Here is a 16,704-nt window from a genome sequence, read left to right as displayed (position 1 = left end):
ATAAAAAAATGTGGTGGGGGGGCGGGAAATAGGAAGAGCCATTAGACCCTCACCTGAGATCCCAACTACTCCCTCCCCCTTGCAACTTCTTCCAAGCTCAGTAGGTGTTTGAATATAAAACCTGTGAAAGTTAACTGAAGGAGGAATTGCACCAGCTGAAAGTGGTTATGAGGTAGAGGACACTCCAGGGGCAGGTCACTGGGATTTAGAATCTTCGTTTGCCACTATAATTCAGGTTGTGTTTGACTTCATTTCAGCCTTTGTTCCTTTAATATGCTGAGCACGAAAATGCAAATAAATAAATAAATAAAAATGTTTAACTCACTCTGAGTCTGATGATGGACTAGAGGCCAGGCTAGCCCAAACAGAGAGCTTTGGGCTCAGTGAGAGACTGTCTCCAAAAGTAAAGTGGAGAGAAACAGAATGATAAATGAAGTCAAAATGAAGTCAACCTTTGCCCTCCACACATTCACATTAACACACACACACACACACACACACACTGAGCTCCCCTAGGGACATGAGATCAGGGAAAGGCTACAGGCTAGGAAGCCTCAGTTTGTTCTGACACAGCCCTTGGTTGAGGAAAGGCCTGGAGAGGCTGTTGTGAAAATAGAAGATTAGACATAGATGGTCCAAAGAGGCACACAGTAGGATGCTCTGCTCAAGCTTGGTGTGTCCAGGGGAAGAAGTAGGAGCAGACCTCATCGGTGGAGAAACCCACTAGAATCTGATAGCTCTGAATCTGAGACAAACAAGTGGGTTAGCATCTGGGGCCACCTGTCTCCCTTTCACTATCTTAGAGCTTGAGAAAAGTTCAGGGATGAACCTGACCCCATGGCTGCACCCTTCTAGCAGGGTGATTAATTCTCAGGGGCTCTTGAAAGTACAAAATACACCTGTACTGAACCAAGATAATTCTATTCAGCAAAGCTATCTTTTGAATTTGATGGAAACACAAGGGCATTTTCAGACAAGCACAAACTCATGTAGCTCATATCATTTGATACCATAACTGTTTTCTCAGCATTAATTCTGCCGATTCATAAGCATGGGAGGCCTTCAGTCTTCTAGTATCTTCTTTAGAATTCTTCTTCCAGCATTCTAAAGCTTTCATTGTGAAAGTCTTTTTGCCTGCTTGGTTAGAGTTAATCCAAGGTATTATTTTTGCTATTGTGAACAGGATTCCCCCAACATATAGCAATTTCTTTCTCAGCAAGTTTGTTATTGGCATGGAGAAAAGGTGACACTTGTGTTAAGTGAAATAGGCCAGAATCACAAATATAGTCTGTTTTCTCCACCCCCCCCCCCAGAATAACTACATATAATTATACATGTTTCTGTTTACTTATTATTTGGAGTCGTGAAATTAGAAAAGAGGTCATGGGAGAGAAGAAACTATTAAGTGTGGGGAAGGAAAATGTAATGGAGCACATGATAAGAAAGCAGAAGTCTGGTACATCCTGGGGAAGTCAGAGAGTAAGCCAGAAGTAGCTGTGGGACCTGGGATAGCAATGGGGAAGAGTCATTAGAATGACCAACATTTATGAAAATGCAGTAATGAGTCTGTTACCCTGTATATTTGTCTTGGTTACTTTTCTATTGCTATGTCAAAACACCATGACCAAGGCAACTTATAGAAGAAACCACTTAACTTAAGAGCTTACAGTTCTAGAGGATTAGAGCCCATGATTATCACAGTGGAGAGAGAGGAAATGAAGTAGGAGAGAGCTTGCAACTGATCCGCAAGCATGTGACAAATACTAGAAGGCTAAATGGAAAAGGCCTGGGTCTTTGAAACCTCAAAGCCCAGTGATAATGTATCACCCCAGTAATACATCTTCTCCAGCAAGGTCACACCCCCTAATCCTTCCCAAACAGTTCCGTCATCTGGGCACCAAATATTCAAATAGATGCATCTTTGTAGGCATTCTCATCTAAACCACCACAATGTTCATCTACTAATTAACTAAAGAATAGAAAGAGTTCACTGTGCTACATCTGATGTTAAAGCAAGGCATCCCTTTGATATTACAACAGTACTTTTATGATGTTCCAAGATTCCTTGAAGTGATGATTATGTTAATGGACTACACTAAGACTGGGATACATGCTAGACATAATAGAACTTGGTATTAATGTTGACTTTAGTGATAAGAACAATGATAGCATGTATTGAAAAGTACTTGTCTCTGCCAGCTTATTTAACTAGGCAGTTAACTTTATCCTAGAGGAAGATGCTATCCATTTTTGCAGATCATGTAGAAGTTATAAAATTTTCTCAAGGATACTAAGTAGTTAAGAAACAAAGCTGGGATTCATCCCAGGATGTTCAAAGTCCATTTTCTCAATATTGTATTAACATAATGACAGATAAATATATGTGGTCCATTCATCCATTACTTACCAAATGGTTCTGATCAAAACAATTGAGCCTGGCATTTTACCAATTTTTTAAAGGTCACATTTATTTACTTTGTGTGTACGGATAGATGTCAGAGGATAATTTGGGGGAAATCAGTTCTCTCCTTTCTACCACGTGGGTTCTAAAGAATCAAACTGAGTTTGTCAGGCTTAGTGATAGGCTCATTTAACCACTGTACTATCTCACTGACCCTGAGCCAGGATTTTATATACAGAGAAAAAAAACCACAAAATGTATCCCTGAGAGTCTAATCTAATGAACCCTTGGTTCTCAATGGACAGACTTATCTTCAGAACAACCTATCTAATTTCTTCTTCTCCCAACCTTGCCTTGCCTGCAAATCCCTAGTCAACTTGCTCAGATCTGAAATTACTCCTGAGAGCAAATGCTTTTGTTGACTTTTACTCTGCACAACAGATCCAGGAGACAGTCTACTGAATATACCTGCAGTCCCAACTAATGCAAAGCAAGCTGTCCAGAAGACAGAGGAAGAGAATAAGAAGTCTCTTATCCAGACACTGACGTGTAATCAGTGAATAGAGTTCTAATCCAGCATGCATTAGACCTGGGTTTGTTCCCCAGAACCCTATAAACTAGATGTGGTAGCACACATCTGTAATGTGCTCAGGAGATAGAAGTGGGTGGAGGGGCAGATTTTTTTTTAATTTTAAGAACATCATCCACATAGTTGACATAGTAAGTTAAAGCCTAGCCTATGACACATGAAATAGATGATGATGATGATGATGATGAAGAGGTGATGAGGCAGGAAATATGGCACAGTGTTAAGCACTATTTTCTGCAGTAGACTCAAATTTAATTCCAAGCACCTAAATGGTGGTTTTACAACTGTCCGATACCCTCTTATGGGTTGGGGGAGGTACCAGGCAAGCATGTGGCTCATTGATATACATGCAAGCAAAACATGCATACACATTTAATCAATTAAAAGAAAAATAAAACTTTAAAAGAAAGTTTTCTCAGCAAGCACTGGGAGAATGCCAGGGCAGAGAAAGCAGGAACTCGCCTTTCCAGGGCCTACATGGTAAACAGACTTGTGCCTAGGTTTATTGTTTCCAAACCTTTTTATCTCAAAGGCAATGGCAAGTCACAAATGAGGAAGTAAATGTGTGGCTGCCGAGAGACTGGCTCCCAAGCTCACTGAGCAACAGATACTGGATTTCAGTTGAGGAAGGGTTAAGCAGCTGTGATAACACCATGCCAGATGCCTGAGAACTACTAACCAGAGGAAAGCTGTGCAGGAGCCGGCCGGCCTCAGATCTGATCAGATGCCATCTCTTCCTAAGTCCACAGCCATGATTTCACATTCAAATCAGCCACAAAGAGAGTTTCTGCAGAAATCAGCAGAAGCCAAAATAGGGGGGTTTGATGTCTCTAAAATTGGCCATGTAACATTTCCCAGGGAGATGAGGGCATCTGTGGCTGATCATAGTGAAGCCAAAAGGAGACAGAGAAGAGTCAGCCTCTGAAAGGGGAGAGCCAACCTGGTAGTAGCCAGATTCACCGGCCTCAAAGAATCCTAAACCAATACTCAGAAAGAGGGAACATCTTTTAGGTCTTACCAGTAACATCTTTTTCTTTGTTTCATTTTTTATGAAACTTTAAACAGGGTTTTAAAAAACTATTTTTGTCTCTGTCTTTGTAAGGGCACCTTGGCAGCCTAGATTTGACCTGTAGCCCTTAGTTATCTGACCCCTGGTATAAGCTAGCAAGCACCAAGGGCTGAGGAATGACAAGAGAAACTGTTGCTTCCACATTCTATTAGTGAAGGCACTCTGTTCTTTAATGGGTGAAACACTTCAGTCTCGTGCCTTAGCATATGCGAGATGGTGAATTATGATGTTGACTCGATTGGATTAAAATGCCCAGGGTGTAAATGAAAGTGTGTCGTGTGTGTGTGTGTGTGTGTGTGTGTGTGTGTGTGTGTGTGTGTGTTGTGTGTAAATGCTTTCAGGGCCTACAAGATGGCTCAGTAGATAAAGGCACTTGCTTATAAACTTAGAGAGCAGAGCACAAACCTCAGAATTAATGGAGTGGAAGGAGAGAGGAGGGAACAGAGACAACCCCTGCCCCAATTGTTAGGGAACCCGAGTGAAGACCAAGCTGCACATCTGCTGCAAATGTGGGGGGACCTAGATCCAGCCCTTGCATGTTCTTTGGTTGTTGGTTCAGCCTCTGTGAGTCCCCATGATCTCAAGTTAGTTGACTCTTCTTGTGGTGTCGTTAACCCCTCAAGCTCCCTCAATTCTATCCCCGACTCTTCCACAAGACTCCCTGAACTCACCTGATGTTTAGCTGTGGGTCTGTGCATCTGCCTCTATCTGCTGCTGGATGTAGCCTCTCAGAAGGCAGATATGCTAGGTTCCTGTCTGCACACATAGCAGAGCATCATTAATAGTGTCAGGGTTCGCTCTCTCTCTCATGGGGTGGGTCTCATGTTGAGCCAGTCAGTCACTGGTTGGCAGTTCTCTCAGTCTCTGGTCCACCTTTATCCCAGGCACATCTTATGGGTGGAACAAATTTGGGGGTGAAGGTTTTGTGGTGGATTGATGCCTCCCTCCGTCCTCTGGAAATCCTGCCTAGTTACAGGAGGGGGCCTCTACAGTCTCTATACCACCCCCACTGGTAGGAATCTCAGCTAGGATCACCCACATAGATTCCCCATGGCTTCTCCCTCTCCAGGTCTCCAACTAGTCCCAGAGATGCCCACCCCCATGGGCTTCCATTCTCACTCCCAGGCCTCTCCAGCCCTGTTCCCTCACACCTGATCCCCATCCCCCTACCCTTCCTCACCCCCTCTCCCACTCAATTCCCTCTCTTCATTCACCTCTGATGATTATTTTGTTTCCCCTTCTGAGTAAGATTCATACATCCTCCCTTGGGCCCTTCTAATTAACCAGTTTCTTTGGGCCTGAGGTAATCCTGTACTTTATGGCTAATGTCCAATTATAAGTGAGTATATACCATATGTGCCTTTCTGGGTTATATATATATATATATATATATATATATATATATATCCCACAATGTATAGTTCAATATAGTGCCAGATTTTCATTCCACTAAAACTTGGTAATGATATAAATTCATTCAAAAACTATGCTTTACACAGATACGTGTTTCTCAGTTAAAGATGGAACCTAAGCTATAGAATGACACAAAGCATGTTAAGACTATCCACCTTACAGAAACGTTGTAATTTTATGAGGTCCCATTTGTCAATTCTTGATCTTAGAGCATACACTATTGGTGTTCTGTTCAGAAACTTTCTCCCTGTACCGATGTCCTCAAGGGTCTTCCCCAGTTTCTTTTCTATTAGCTTCAGAGTGTCTGACTTTAAGTGGAGGTCCTTGATCCATTTGGATTTGAGCTTAGTACAAGGAGACAAGGATGTATCAATTCCCATTCTTCTGCATGCTGACCTCCAGTTGAACCAGCATCATTTGTTGAAAAGGCTATCTTTTTTCCATTGGATGTTTTCAGCCCCTTTGTCGAGGATCAAGTGGCCATAGGTGTGTGGGTTCATTTCTGGATCTTCAATCCTGTTCCATTGATCCTCCTGCCTGTCACTGTACCAATACCATGCAGTTTTTAACACTATTGCTCTGTAGTATTGCTTGAGGTCAGGGATACTAATTCCCCCAGACTTTCTTTTGTTGCTGAGAATAGTTTTAGCTATCCTGGGTTTTTTTTTTTTTTTTTGTTCCCGATGAATTTGATAATTGCTCTTTCTAACTCTGTGAAGAATTGAGTTGGGATTTTGATGGGTATTGCATTGAATCTGTATATTGCTTTTGGCAAAATGGCCATTTTAACTATATTGATTCTACCAATCCATGAGCATGGGAGGTTTTCCCATTTTTTGAGGTCTTCTTCCATTTCCTTCTTCAGAGTCTTGAAGTTCTTGTCATACAGATCTTTCACATGTTTGGTAAGAGTCACCCCAAGATACTTTATACTGTTTGTGGCTATTGTGAAAGGGGGCCTTTTCCCTAATTTCTTTCTCAGCCTGCTTATCCTTTGAGTATAGGAAGGCCACTGATTTGCTTGAGTTGATTTTATAACCTGCCACTTTGCTGAAGTTGTTTATCAGCTGTAGGAGCTCTCTAGTGGAGTTTTTTGGGTCACTTAGGTAGACTATCATGTCGTCTGCAAATAATGATAGTTTGACTTCTTCCTTTCCAATTTGTATCCCTTTGACCTCCTTATGTTGTCGAATTGCCCAAGCTAGTACCTCAAGTACAATATTGAAAAGATAAGGAGAAAGGGGGCAGCCTTGTCTGGTCCCTGATTTCAGTGGGATTGCTTCAAGTTTCTCTCCATTTAGTTTGATGCTGGCTACTGGTTTGCTGTATATTGCCTTTACTATGTTTAGGTATGGGCCTTGAATTCCTGTTCTCTCCAAGACTTTAAGCATGAAAGGATGCTGAATTTTGTCAAATGCTTTTTCAGCATCCAATGAAATGACCATGTGGTTTTTTTCTTTGAGTTTGTTTATGTAGTGGATTGCATTGATGGATTTCCGTATATTGAACCAACCCTGCACTCCCAGGATAAGGACACCATCAAGAGGACAAATCGGCAACCAACAAACTGGGAAAAGATCTTCACCAATCCTACATCAGATAGAAGGCTAATATCCAATATATATAAAGAACTCAAGAAGTTAGACTCCAGAAAACCAAACAACCCTATTAAAAAATGGAGTACAGAGTTAAACAAAGAATTCTCACCTGAAGTACTTCGGATGGCGGAGAAGCATCTTAAAAAATGCTCAACTTCATTAGTCATTAGGGAAATGCAAATCAAAACAACCCTGAGATTTCACCTTACACCAGTCAGAATGGCTAAGATTAAAAATTCAGGAGACAGCAGGTGTTGGAGAGGGTGTGGAGAAAGAGGAACACTCCTCTACTGCTGGTGGGGTTGCAAATTGGTACAACCACTCTGGAAATCAGTCTGGCGGTTCCTCCGAAAACTGGGCACCTCACTTCCAGAAGATCCTGCTATACCACTCCTGGGCATATACCCAGAGGATACCCCACCATGTAATAAGGATACATGCTCTGCTATGTTCATAGCAGCCCTATTTATAATTGCCAGATGCTGGAAAGAACCCAGGTATCCCTCAACAGAAGAGTGGATGCAAAAAATGTGGTATATCTACACAATGGAGTACTATTCAGCCATTAGAAACAATGAATTCATGAAATTCTTAGGCAAATGGATGGAGCTAGAGAACATCATACTAAGTGAGGTAACCCAGACTCAAAAGGTGAATCATGGTATGCACTCACTAATAAGTGGATATTAACCTAGAAAACTGGAATACCCAAAACATAATCCACACATCAAATGAGGTACAAGAAGAAAGGAGGAGTGGCCCCTGGTTCTGGAAAGACTCAGTGAAACAGTATTCGGCAAAACCAGAACGGGGAAGTGGGAAGGGGTGGGTGGGAGGACAGGGGAAGAGAAGGGGGCTTATGGGACTTTCAGGGAGTGGGGGGGGGGTAGAAAAGGGGAAATCATTTGAAATGTAAATAAATTATATCGAATAAAAAAACTAAAAAAAAAAAAAGACTATCCACCTGAATTTTCAATTTTTTTAAAGTTAGTTCTTAGTTTCCCAAATATAATCACCTGACACCTTTTTATAGATACAAATCAAGTACCCATTACTTTTTAAAAAGAATTGCAGGTTAAGAGCTATCTAATCAAGATGCTGTGCATATCAAACTTACAGCAAGCCCCGTTAAGAATTATTACTGAACATGTGGACGAGATGGACACTCGTCCTCACAGTAAACATTTTCTGATTGCCAGCTGATAAGTGTTGAAAATGTCATTCTCTTCTTTCTAATCTGTCAAACTGTGAACAAGCAGTTGCCTGCTGCCACAGAGGACAGAAGCTGGTCCTCCTGCCACACCCCCTCACCCACCACCACCACCACCACCACCACCATCACCACCACAATGGACTATATTCTCTGAATTATGAAACAAAGTAAGCATTTCCTCCCCACAGTTGCTTCTTGTTAGGTGTTTGGTCAAAACAATATCATAAAGTAGCTAACACACTGTGGAATAGTGAGACACCATCAGCATATACCTTAGGGCACATGGTCAAGAGGCAGGAAGGCCTGGCAGCAAACTGCCTTCTGATCAGGCAGGTGTTTTTTGACCACAGTGGCCCAGTGGGGGATGAATCCTGTAGAGAATCTTGTGAGTGTAATAAGAATGACACCATGCTGTGCTTACCTAGATTTCTTTGCATATTTCCAGCAAATACTTTCAAAGTGATACAAATGTTTCTTTACCCAGATGTCACCTTGCAAGAGTGCATGACAGGTCTTATTCCTAGGGTCTGGGTAATTAAGACAGAGATGAGGTAAGGATTCAGAAAACACACCTGCATGCCACCGTCATCACATCGCCCCTCTTCCTCAAGTAGCTTTTTCTATGAAATGTGATAGAAAGGATATGAAAACCTAGTTTAGATCCAAATTAGGGAGGGTGCAGACAGTGTAGTGGGTAGTCAGGCTGTTGACGAAGCTTCTGCAAAGGTTTTGAGCTCTCCATCTTGACTGGCACTTCTGTGCTCTTTCTGCAGCATGAGATGGTAAAGACTCAGGCAAGCAGGAGATTAAGATGAGTATAGAAACAATGAATTCATGAAATTCTTAGGCAAATGGATGGAGCTAGAAAACATCATACTAAGTGAGGTAACCCAGACTCAAAAGATGAATCATGGTATGCACTCACTAATAAGTGGATATTAAACTAGAAAACTGGAATACCCAAAACATAATCCACACATCAAATGAGGTACACAAAGAAAGGAGGAGTGGCCCCTTGTTCTGGAAAGACTCAGTGAAGAAGTATAGGGCAAAACCAGAATGGGGAAGTGGGAAGGGGTGGGTGGGAGGACAGGGGGAGAAAAGGGGGCTTATGGGACTTTCGGGGAGTGGGGGGCTAGAAAAGGGGAAATCATTTGAAATGTAAATAAAAAATATATCGAATAAAAAAAAAGATGAGTACGTGGAGGGGGGGAGGGGTTGGGTGGCTGGGGACAGAAGGGTGGGGCGAGTGGGCCTGAACAAGTTCACTATCGATCCTGAAGTTAAGAAGAAGGAAGATGTTTTAGATTGTGATTTCCAAATTGTTCTCATTGCAAATACAAGAGTGAAAAGTACAGATTCCTATGTACCATCCAGAAAAGCTAACTCGTTGCAAGTTTGGTCTAGGTATTTGTATGCCTATGTCTACGTCTACGCCTATGCCTACACCTACGCCTAGGTCTATGCCTATGTCTAGTTTATGTCTACATCTATGTGTATGTCTAGATCTAAATCTATCCTAACATCTTCTTGGCCAATTAACCATACATACTTAGAAAGACAAATATAATGTATTTTGTCATCTGCAGGATCATGTGTGCATGTGTGTGTGTGCTCATGAAAGTAGAGGGAATACACGTAGAGGTCCCTGGGGAAAGGAGGGATGAGAGTGGGGAGACCAAGAGTAGGGTACTATGCTATATATGTGTGAAAATGTCATAGTGAAATCCATTATGACTGCAAAATTAATTAAGATAATACTAGCTAATCAGATCTTTGAGCACTCTGGCACAAGAAGGAAGACAACCCTAGCAATGCCCTTCTGGGAAAAAGATAGAATTTGTCAAGTATGGCCTATGGTGGCTGAGCAGCTACTAGAGTTATTTGATAGTTCTCAAACAAGAACACTTAAACATTTTCTGTATGTTTAACCTGGACTTTAGTTATAATATTCCCTGGTTTTTCTATAGTCTCCATAAAATCATAAAATGTCTCCATAAACATTTTTATATGTTATGGTTTTTTTCCTGTGTAATGGTGATTATATAATTTTATAACTTCACCAATAAGCAAATAAAAAACTTAAGGGAAAGCTGTTGAATGTGAAAGCAGCTGGCAACACTAACTCAACCCTAACTTTTAAACGTAAAGACCCTCTTTATGAATCAATTGGAAGAGGAAGGTTTTGTGCAGCTAAGTAAAATGAAAGCCAACCACAAACCCCTGACAAATGGATCTTCTTGGGCACTTAATCTACCTGCCCCTTGGGTATTCTTTTGTAAAACTTCATCCAGTAGTTGTATCTAAGAAGGGAAATATTTCACATCTACATTCCTCCCTTTTCTCTGGAAATTAAATTAAATTTGGCCATAGGGTGTGTGTGCGGTCTAGGCTTGATAATCAAATTAATACAAACACACACACACACACACACACACACACACACAGCCAGTGGTCATTGGTTCCAACATGGACATGTGACCTGAACTGGGAAAATCAGTCTTCTTTCCCTGTGGATTTTTATCTATATTTAAGCACGACAAGAGAGTTCTGTCACTCTGGAATATCAAGCCACATAGTTCATGTAACCCTTCTTCTGCCACAAGCAATGAATCTTCTTGAAAAGAGAAAGCCAAGAGAAAACTCTGGCGCTAAGACACATGGCAGGAAGGAAGCCTGGCAATGACCATTGGCCATCGATACACAGCCTCCCTTAACTTCTCTGTGCCCTCACCAATGCACTAATGCAGGGCTTGCCAGCCCTTTTCGGCTGGTGGGAGGCAGATCTCTATTACTGTACAAGGTTCTTATCGCTCTTTACTGAGGCTCACCAACATAGTCTGCATTTGCACCAAGACTGTGAAGAAGGCAGCCCGGGTCATCATCGAGAAGTACCACATGTGCCTAGGTAATGACTTCCACACAACAAGCGTGTGTGTAAGGAGATCACCAGTAACCCTAGCAAGAGACTTTGGAGCAAGATAACTGGCTGTGTCACGCATCTGATGAAGTGGATTCAGAGAGGTCCTGTAAGAGGTATCTCTATCAAGTTGTAGGAAGAAGAAGAAGGAGGAGGAGGAGGAGGAGAAGAAGAAGGAGGAGGAGGAGAAGGAGGAGGAGGAGGAGGAGGAAAGAGGAAGAGAAGGAGGAGGAAGAAGAAGAAGAGGGAGAGAGAGGGGGGAGAGAGAGAGAGAGGGGGGGGAGAGAGAGAGAGAGAAAGAGAGAGAGAGAGAGGAAAACAGAGAGGGAGAGAGAGAGAGAGAGAATTATGTAATTATGTTCCTGAGGTCTCAGCCTACATCAGGAGCTCATTGAGATAGATCCTAACACCAAAGAAATGCTGAAGCTTCTGGACTTCGGCAGTATCTCTAACCTTCAGGTCACTTAGCCTGCAGTTGGGATGAAATTCAGAACACTACGTGGAGCTGTTTAATCTGTTATGCCATATTTTTAATAAACCTGAAAACAAACAAACAAAAAAATTCTTTTAATCTACAGAGGACTAAAACTATCAACAGTTGTTTTTTTTTACCATTGTTAGACAAAGCACAACATCTACTCCGCTAAAGCCTTTGCCCTTCTCCAGAGCAAGGACAAGATTTTGTGTCTTCCTGTACAAACAATGACTTTTACATATCAAGTAAAATTTTAAAAGCCTACAATTTCCCAAGTATCATTTGACCTTGAGTTTATGACAACGGAGAAAGATACAACTCAAACCACCAGCCCACAGAAAGCCAATGACACATGCCGTTAAAGGTACATCAAAGGAACTCCCATAAAATCCTGACACCAAGTGATACTGTTATACAAATATAACATCCATGGCATATAAAGTGAATGAAAGTGTGTGGACTATAACATATTCACTTCAATGCTGGGAATGATTGATATTCGATGCATGAAGGAATTCCTGACTCCTGCCCAGCCGTACAAGAGGTTGAAGTGCTTGGTAGATTTTTGTATTCAGCTGTCATTGAAAACTTCTACTGTACAAGAATTGTCATGTAAGTCGTTTGTGATCCATGGGATAGACTGAAAAGGGACACTGGGACTGCTTCTACTACTACAACAGCTACATGTCCAGCAAGGATCTGCACCTGAATGCCAATGCCTGCCTTCCTGTATCATCCGGGAGCTCCTCAGGTTAAATTACCCAAAACTAATGGGAATAAAAGTGTCAGGTTCACGAGTGGTCACTAAGCAATTAAAGCCACTTCATGTTAGTGGGTCAGAGAAAAAAACAACACACTTGATTTCCACATTTAGGTTCATGTACTACAAAGCATAGGGCATGTTTGAGACTAGTTCTTTATCATAATAAGAAATGCCTTAAGTGTTCCACGTTAACCATTGCTAACTGCAGTTCAGCAACATTAAGTATGTTCATGTTGTTGTAACAGTCTCTAGAACTTTCTCCTCTTATAGTGCTGAAGCTCTACACCCAGAGAATATTAATCTCCACTCACCCAGTAAAACATTCTTCCTACTTCCCGTGCCTATGATTTCGAATCCTATAGCTAGTTCATATGTGTGAAATCATACAATATGTATTCTTGTGTGTATTTGCTGAGCTGTGTACCCTCAGTGTTTATCCGTGTACATGTGGTCCGTTTTAGAGACTGTGTTGATATATAGATACAGAATAGACAGAACTCGTGGGTGGGCAAGGAGCTCCTCAAGTACTATTCTTAGTAGCTATCACCTTCTTCGTGTTTGGCAGCAGTGAACAGCAATGCTAGGCAGATGGGAGCAGTGTCACCCCCTTGTGTTTCCAGGACTGAGTAACAGGGCCCTAAGAGCTAATGGTGTAAAAGCTTCCATGTAGGTATAGGAAGTTAAGATTCTTTAGCCAGCATCACAGTATCCCAGTAACTCTAGGTAGCAGGGCTCCTCTCTCCTTGATGGTAGCCAAGGTTTTGGTCTTTGGCAAGTCTAGAACACAGGGATTCCTTAGCCCTTAACACTGGCCAGTGCCTGGGGGGTGGGGCAGGAGAGGGGTGAGAGAAGAATGAAGCCAAGACAAGGTTGTGATCAAGGCTCCAAGTTTAATATTTAGCACTGCATTTATACAGGGAAAGCCCACAGACCCATCCTTTGTTTCAGCTGGATTATGTTGCAAAGCAAGGTCAGGGGGCAGTCTATTCTTCTAAATCCCTGTAGGAAGTTGCATGTGCAACCTAGGCAGATGACTCCACCTAGTAGGTCATTACGATCCATTGTGGCAAGCACTCAAGGTCTGTTCAGCCTGCTCAAGACTGGAACAAACCTGCTCAAGGCTGGGAAGGGCACAGCTTTAGCTCAAAGTCTAAAACCCTTGGCCCTAAAGACTTGATGGCTTTCTAACACCTTCAAGTGGCCATGGCCCACTACTTCATCCCTCTGGCTACTTGCAGCTTCTTACTCATGGTCAGTCTCAGCTTTACGAGCACTCTCTACAGCCCTTCTTCCTGCTCTGGCCACTCCTGGATGACTCAACTGCTTCCTCTTCAGCTATCCAGCAGAGCTAACATCCTTGTTCCATCCACCACGAGTCTCTCTGCTAGCCTCTGGCGCTCAGCTGTCTCTGCCACTTCTTTCTGTCCACACTTACACTACGAAACTGAGCTAGGAAATATCGCTTGAGACAGCCATTTATTGAACCTAATGCAACACTAGCCAGGAAGGCAACACTGACTCCTTTAGAGCCCAAGCAGCCTGCTTATATCACAGACAAACCCCAATCACTTATATTAGACCAATCACAACTTTGTCTCTTAGAATCAGCCACAGTCATTGAGATTAATATTTCGACCAATCGCCACTTAGATCCACTCCCCTTTTAGGCAACCAGGGAAAGTGTTCCTCTCTGACCTAGTTGGAAATGGCTATAGATCATCAAGAGTTCAAGGGTCAGTGATATTAAAAACCTTTCTAACAGCCCTGGTTGAAAGTGTGCCTTCAGGAGCTGTGATTGTTAACTAGTTTTCTCAAGGCATCCTTAGTATTTCAGGTATCTGGTGCTGTCATGGTGGTAGTCCCACTATTTGACAATTCATTTGTTCAAGGCATCAAAGACAAGAAAAGAAAATCTAATTGCCTATCCTCCGATGTTCTTGTTATTACAGGAAAATAAGCATCAAAGGAGAGCTTGCAATAGAACTTATATAAGCCGGGCAGTGGTGGCACATGCCTTTAATCCCAGCACTTGGGAGGCAGAAGCAGGCAAATTTCTGAGGTCGAGGCCAGCCTGGTCTACAGAGCGAGTTCCAGAAAAGCCAGGGCTACCCAGAGAAATCCTGTCTTGAAAAAACAAAAAACAAAAAACAAAAACAAAACAAAACAAAAAGAACTTAAATAATTTATCATTAACACTAACAATGCATTCAATACCTTCCCAGTCAATCCCAGGGAAAAGTCAGTTCTCTATATCCATCTCACAAGCACCTCTTTAAGACCTTGCACTGAATTCTTCTGAATAGAAATGCAGAGTAAGATTACTAGATCATAAATTTTACTTTTAATTTTTAAGGGATCTCCATTTTCCATAATGGCTGCACTATTTTCCATTCCTACCAACAATGCCAAAGGACCCCAACATCACACCTCACCATCATCTGCTCTTTTCATAGTGATCATCTTGATGGGTGAGAGGGGACCACATCTCATTGTGGTGTTGACTTATGTTTCCCTGGTGATGGGCAATTTTAAGCATCTTTTCATGTGTTTATAGTCCATTGGTATGTCTTCTTTGGGCAGCAATCTATTCAATTCCCTTGGACATTATTTAAATCCAGTTGCTAGAGTTTGTGTCTAGAATATCCCCTAAAAGCCTGTTAAGTTCCATCTTGAAAATGTAGCCCCCAGCCTTAGCACTCCTGGGAGGTGGTAGAACTTCTTTCAAGAGTTGGGGCCTAATAAGAAGAAATTGAGTGATGGTGATGCTTTTGGGGATCTTGGGATCCCTTTTGCTCTCTGCGTCTCAGGCCCCAGGAGGGTTGCAGCTTTTTCTTCCTCCATCACGACTCCTTCTCACTAAAGGCCCAGAGAAAAGTGAATTCAAGCAACCACTGAATGAAACCTCTCAGGATCTCTATTCTGGCATCAAAGAAAGCCAGCACAATCACCCTATGTTAGAAACTCCACAAGAGCAGACAGGATGTCCTCACCATTCAAAAGCAAATGGGTGGCAAACCCGTCAATCTGGGAGAATTCGGAGATATCTGACAAGTCTTAGGTGAGACAAGCAAGCATGCAGTACCCAGCCCAAGCGGAGACATCTACAACTGAGCTCCTACACCTAAGATCAGGGACCTTGGGAGGAGGAGGAGGGCAGAGAAATCATAAGAGCCAGAGGACCTGGAAGTCTAATGGGACATTGTGTCTCCTAGACATGACAGAGAAGCTGCACTCATGACACTCAAACAATATATCCACCTAGCAAAGGCCTGAACAATGACAATGTTAGTAGGCATGCTAATAGGAAAGGGGGCAGTTTCACAGCTAATTCCTGTGGAACCACCCTTAAAAATAACTTTAATTTTATCAGTTCTGGTTGGTGTTTTTCAGAATGTTCAGGGTATATAAAACAAGGTCTTCTCTGACCAGTGGTAGTTTTGTTCTTTCCTTTTCCTGCCATCTTATCTTTCTTTTTTCCTTTCTTTTTTTCCTTTTTTTCTTGCTAAAATGTATAGCACTGTGTTGATACAAGAGTGTCTGTGAAACTGGACAAGTTCTGTCCTGTTCCTGCTTTTAGAGCCTTATGCTTTGAGTTGTCTCCAACTGAGCATGATGTTTGCTGTGACATTTTTAAACATGCCTCTTTGAGGTAGCTTCCCACTACTGAGAGCTGGGGTGTTTTTCTTGCAAAGGGGGTGTTGCCTTGTCAGATGCTTGCTTCCATCAATTGAAATGCATCCTGTTGATTTGTTCTCTATTCTGTCCCCATGGTGCCCCATGCCGACTGGTTTTTATATGGTGAGTCATCTTCCTCCCCAAGTATAATCCTCTCCCCATCTCCTGTATATAGTGTTGTCCTTCTTAATGTGTTGCTAAATTCAGTTTGCTAGGAAACACCTGAAGATATTTTAATAAATGTGCATTAGGGAAATGGCTGGAGTCCGCGTCTGGCATTGTATCTGGGTAAAGCTGACGTCCCATAGTGAGTTTGGGGTCGCATCCTCTTCTTGTTTAGAATTTGAGAAAGATCAATGTTCACTTTTTCAGTGCTTGGTGGCAATTCCTGTGGAACCAGCTACTCCTAACCTTTTATTTATTGGACAATCTCCCTGTCCTTCCAGTTACAAGGATGTGCTGGAAGTTTTCGTTTTTATTTCTTCATGATTTAACCTTAACAGGTTGTATATTTTCAGAAATTTCTCAACTTTTTCAGTTACAGAATTTGCTAGAATGTAATTTATTTTAAATAATCATTTTAAAAAA

The 16,704-nt window shown here is 42.0% G+C and overlaps 1 pseudogene; it reads left to right on the top strand.

The window, feature by feature from the left end:
* LOC127689735 (40S ribosomal protein S17-like) overlaps positions 1 to 11,716 on the top strand; it is a 44,567-nt pseudogene extending 32,851 nt beyond the window's left edge.
* The last annotated feature ends 4,988 nt before the right edge of the window (positions 11,717 to 16,704 follow it).

Source organism: Apodemus sylvaticus, chromosome 7 (genome assembly GCF_947179515.1).
Source record: "Apodemus sylvaticus chromosome 7, mApoSyl1.1, whole genome shotgun sequence".
In the NCBI taxonomy this organism is placed as follows: domain Eukaryota; kingdom Metazoa; phylum Chordata; class Mammalia; order Rodentia; family Muridae; genus Apodemus; species Apodemus sylvaticus.
This window is presented reverse-complemented; position numbering and strand designations above follow the sequence as displayed.